Source organism: Mizuhopecten yessoensis, unplaced genomic scaffold (genome assembly GCF_002113885.1).
Source record: "Mizuhopecten yessoensis strain PY_sf001 unplaced genomic scaffold, ASM211388v2 scaffold11085, whole genome shotgun sequence".
NCBI lineage: Eukaryota > Metazoa > Mollusca > Bivalvia > Pectinida > Pectinidae > Mizuhopecten > Mizuhopecten yessoensis.
Window position 1 is genome coordinate 620,701 of NW_018408872.1, and position 6,202 is coordinate 626,902.

Here is a 6,202-nt window from a genome sequence, read left to right on the forward strand (position 1 = left end):
GTCAACGGGATTCCAAGCTGATGGGTTGCACGTATTGATACCGGGTATTGATATTTTGAAGCCTCTAAATAAACTTATAACACGATGACTTGTTACTTTTGAATGGTTTTTTTTCAATATGCTCTGGATATTTTCCATCAGACTGAAGCGACATGAAATCCAAACTTTGACGGACATTTTTGAAAACTCTGTTTTGCCCCTGCAGAAATATCTGTCAACCATTTAGAAGTAATGGCATTCGTTATCTTCGTTGTTTTGAACTGCACATCATATAATGTAATATGTTTATAAGTATCTGATTTAACATTAGATATATGCTTTTACAAAATATCATTGGAGGCTAAGTAAAGAAATAATTGATGACTCATTGAGTTATATAACGGCTCCAAAGAGATTTCCGTTAGATCTCCTAGATACTTTATGTAGTAAAACATAAACAAAATGCCTAGACACAGGCAAACATGGATTTCAAACATTTAAATACATGTTGAATTTGATTTTCAGCATTCTATACTGGTGGAAATGACCGGGAAATCAACACTTACTACGTATGGGAGGAGCATGGTCAACCATTCAGTTTTACTAATTGGTATTCAACTGAGCCGGACCAATCAGTCTCTCAAAATTGTGTCGTTATATACAGTTCACACGGAACCTGGGCTGATGCCAGTTGTTTTGGTTTAAAACGATTCATCTGTCAGTACAACTTGTGAAGTGCCTAGATACAAATATATCCTCATATCCTTACACATGATCTGAGTAGCCTATTATTTATTCACGTCCTAGACAAAACGAAGATCATTTACGATCTTTTCATGCAAAATGTTGTTAACTGAAATATAGTTGAAACACAAGTATTGTTTATATACAACTCACCATTGCCGACGTCATACAGTTAGTCTACGACTATTATTGTAAATCCATATAAAGAATAAACTATTTCTTTTATATACAATCTATATACGACGGTCTACTCATGTGCTGACAGTAAGAATAAACTATGTGAGCATATTTATCGTTACAGATTTTTGGTACGTGAAGTTTCTGAGTTTTAACGTCTCTTACCCTGTTTTGGATGCTTTAGAACATAATACTGGATTCTTGGTGGATAAAAATTACATTTCAAGTCTTCGTAAATAATGTAAGACAGTTACAGGTAATGGCGCTGTGTGCTGTCGGCATTACATTTTGTTAATGAGGTGTTGCTTACAATGCCTCCCTTATGATTAGGAATGTATAATGTTTGATTTTTCTCCTCCACACGGATCAGTTTGAGACTTTATACAAAATACAAAAGGTTTTTATGTCAATTGTGTATATCATGTTAAGTATATTGTACATGTGTCATAGATACACCTTTTATCCAAAATATGTCATTGAAGTAACTTCGTCAGAGCATTAGCTAGTAATCACTGTAGGATGTTTTGTTTCGAATATAAACAATATTAGCCACACTCGACAGTTAGGTCTAAAGCATTCACTAACGTTTAATTCCGGATGTTGCCGACACATGTTTGATTTCCGATTTCCGGGCAACTCTTACTTAATGCGGTTTAGCATCATATCTATTTGGAGAATAAGATTGTTTCGACGATGGAACAGCAGAACACCAGGCTGTACAATTTGGTCGCGATTCCGCACTGTTTGAAGACAAACGGAATCCCAATTAAGGATCCCCGTCCTAGGCAGAGCAAAACGCTAAAGAATTCCACTGTCATTTTTTTCAGTGTTAGAGTCACCTGCCCCTGATTACCATTTCGACAATGTTGTTATTTTCCCTTGAATAGATTTCGTTTAAATAACGTTTCGACTACAGAGTTGTGTCCCTTGCGTTGAAAATCTCCAATCGCGAAAGTGTGGGCAAAAAAGTTGTCGTAACGATGTAAACAACGTCGTGGCAGTCATGGCCGACATGCAAGCCCGACGTAAAAACGGCTGTTTTAAATGTAAACAAAACGCATTAACTGACAATAATAACAACAACGATGTCCAATATCAACTGTTAGACCCCGACTATGCGACGAAACAAAGTGACACTCGTTCAAAGAGACGCTGACTACTGAGGCCCCACTACTGACAATTTGACTGATGTGCCGACACCGACGTCCGATGAAGATCCCTCCAGTACTAGTGATCACGAATACGCCAATAGCATTTTAACCTGATCGCAGGGTAGACGAGTGGTTGAACTCGCGGTGTTATCTGAATACCTAGACCAGAAAGGTTGTAAGGAATGCGGTACTAGGCTACGGTTGTGCAATACCCAACAGGAAAGACATTTTGGCCTGGGAAGTATTTTATACATACAAGTAAGTGTATCACACGACATCCCAATAGTCAGGATTATATTTCATATTTGTTATTATATGCCCAATAGGCTTATATTTCTAGTTTATTATTGTTATATTACATACAAGTGTTATTTTTACAATGTGATATTTTTATACCACACTATCGTATGTTGTTATTTGTACATACTGTTAAAGTTTATTATTGTTGTATAGTGTGATATTTGTTAACCTACAATATATATATAATATGCTGTTATCTGTATGTAATGACAAAGTTTATTATTGCTATATAGTGTGATATTTTTTATATCATAATATGGTATGTTGTTATCTGTACCTAATGTGAAGGTTTGTGTTGTTCATAATGTAAAAGTTTATTATTGTTGTATAGTGTGATTTTTTTTATCACAAGGTAGAATGTTATTTGTACAGTATGTACAAATTTATTATTGTGTGTAAAGTATGTTGAACTTTGTTATTGTTGTTCATTGTGACATTTTTGCTATGAAACAGTAAAGTACATTGTTTGTTATAATGTTATTCATATACAATGTGCAATTTGTTTTGTATTGGTTTTTAGATTTGAAGTAATTTTATTGGTTGGTAATGCCTACTGTATTATATTTGTATATAAAAAGTGCTATATTGTATGTTGTAAATTATATATTATTGGTACAAATGTAAGAGTTGTCTCTCTTTTTTTATTTTGTTTTAGTATCTTTATAAAAAAAATTGTAGAAAAAGTAAGTCCGCAAGATATCTTATTTTTGTCACCTATATTTTCTTTTCGGTGTCCTAAACGTGTTGCATTGCCACTCGGAATTGTATTTATTCATGTAATGGGCATTTTTGTTTGTTTTAGTATTATTGTTAGATAATAACTCATTTTTTGTGTGTTTTTTTCATCAATATTGACATTGTTATTATTTTGTATGTGTTATATTTCTAATAAACCATTGTTGCATCAAATAATATGTCTTTTGTTACATTTTGTCGAAACTTCATAATTTCCCAAAAATCTGAAGAAAATCCCGCAAGGTATGGGTTATCGTTCAGAAATGATTTGCTTATGCAACACCGATGCCGTAGAAAAACAAAACCAATGCCTAATTACATTTTTAGACGGAGGGACGGGGATCCTTAAAGGCAAAAATGGTCTCTTCCGTTTTTACGGCTTTCCAGAAATAAACACGCAAGTGTACACATGCGGGCGATGACTGCATGGACGTTCGGCAGTGATGTTAATATTATATATGTTTTTTTAACCACGTGATGAAATAAGACGCTAGGGTCTGCATTCACACGCAGACGATAGTTTAGAATCACGTGTATGTTGTATGTTTTAGTGGTTAAATTGGTCTTTGGGAGGAATAAGTAGATACATGATTGACTTACATGACTGAACAAGTTTAACCTTATTCACCTGTTTCTGGTGCGGTTTGCAACATCTACATTTCTAGTGTTGTCGGACCGGCCTGTCGTGTTAACATATGCTATATCTGCGCGGATATCAAAATTATTTCGGTGATTGTAAATGAAAGAAAAGCCATTACTTTTAATAAAAAAAAATCAGCATCATATAATCTCTTTTTGAAGTACGAAAGCACAAGGTTACTTTTTAGCGTATCAATTCAGAATTTAATATTAATTAAATACAGCACAATATAAATAATGAACAATAGTCGTACAAAACACTCATATACGTCCGGTTTATGATACTTACATTCGTTCTAAATTTTCATAATACGAGCTTTGCTTAACACCAGTATTGAACTGCATTAATAAAGTATATGAATGTTATTTCGCAATAACAAGTTCATACTTATATTGAATATCAATATGATATTGATAGACAATAGTTCATGGATGCAACAGCTATAGCCTTATTCTCCTTTTGTTGTTCAAGGTTGCCCATATAAATCGATTCTTTGTTCTTACTTTGCCCCTGGTTTATCTTTATGGTTTTGTGGACATTTCGGCGTTCTCTTCTACTTTTATTTGTACAACTGGGCGAATGTTGCTGCTGGGGGACAGTTTTGTCTCCGAGGATAATCTACACCCAGTATGATTTACAATTTATGCATAAATAGAGAAAACACTTTATTGTTACCGACCAAGTTTGCACAATTTATTGGAAGTACCCCACGGATTGTCCTCAAGGACATTTAACTTTATGAGTTTGTCTAAAGCTCTGATAGGGGATGTATCTTTTTATAAAAATTCTGACTCGTTTGTATGTTTTAAACTTTGCAAAATCGATCTAATCGATTTGTTTGACGTTTCCGATACGTGAATGTGTTCGTATAATGCACAATGCAGAACTAAAAACCATAAGACATGCAGGATAAGAGGCACGGTAGTCTAGTGGTAGGAGGTCGGGCTCGTGACCGAAGGGTTGCGGGTTCGAGTCACGTCACGTCACGGCACTGTATTGTATCTTTGAACAATATACTTTACTCTGCTAGTTCCAGTCTACTCAGCTGTAAATGAGTATATGTGGTTGGGCAGTGCTAGAATGGTTGAATGCTAGCTGTGAGCTCCGAAATTGCAGCACCGGCTGTATGACTACGGATAATAATTTGTGAACCGCTATGAGACGACCTACAAACTAGGTTGTGTTAAAGCGGTATATAAGAACCTCGAATTTTTAGTATAATAACAGATATTCACTCATTAAAAATGATTATTCTACCAGAAGCACCGAGTCCCTAAATAGTGAAACCACCAACGTTTCCTGTAGTATTGAGTGTGTTCTATCGGGTTTGATATTTGTTTGTGAAACAAAAGGACAATTACGATATCTAGTGAAGAGTCGTCGTTTGGCAGTGAACCGCGGGAAAATCAATGTTTTTATATAATTTTCTCAAAAGAAACAATTGTGGCCATTAGGGTTACGGCAAACATCGGGGACTAGAAAATACGCAAACATAATGTCCGTATTATAGAGAAGTTTATCAACCCACTAAAAATGATACGTCTATACTTATCACAATGCTACTGTGCACGATCCCGGATGTTATCGCTACCTGGTCACCCTTTCTGACATTTCAGTGTCCAGTCACTCCCGAGTAATATACCTATCTTTCGCGTTACATTTTGTTATACATTTTAGTTATTAATGTACTAGTATCCAAAATATGTTATACCATCCTGCTACATAAACCGTCTGTTTTGTAAAGTGCTGGAAGAGCGAAATTCAGCTTTCTTTTTACATATAGTTAACGTATCAATGCAATCATTAAAACTATTACAATAAAATTATACCTCGTTGAAATTACTGAATCTATTTGTGTTAATACTGCTAAACGAACCTATCATTCCACTCCTTTAAATTTTCAGAAAAGTCCATTCAATATTAGACCATCGAACCTTTGGGTCTTAATGTTGTCATTGATATAAATGTACTGCTCTTCGGTAAAGATTTTTTTAAAAAAAAAATCGTACTTTATCTCCGGACCGTAAAACTGGGCAATTTTGGAAAGGGCATTTTACAAGCCTTCTGATCAACAATCGGTTCGTAAATGCTTCGGGTACATTACGTTGAAATGTGATTCTTTTTGGTAAGACCGAACAAAGAAGGACCGTATTCTCTTGCGTGTTTCGAATATTCTACATACTAGAGAACTCGGATTGTTTTTGTATCACCTCAATTCAAAACGCTTCCGAAAATGCTGATTAAGCACGCTCCGCATGTACAACGAATTTCAGCATTAGATCACCGAAGCTTTAGGTCTAATTGTTTTTGTCGCACTGATTTAAAAAAAAAACCACTTTGATATTTCAATTTGTACTAAAGCAAAATTGATTGCGATATATTTTTTCCTCTGTCTAGTATATTTTGGGTCTTCATACAGGGTCTTCATAATTAAATAGTAAGATTAAATTTTAAGATATCAATCAAATAAAGAATT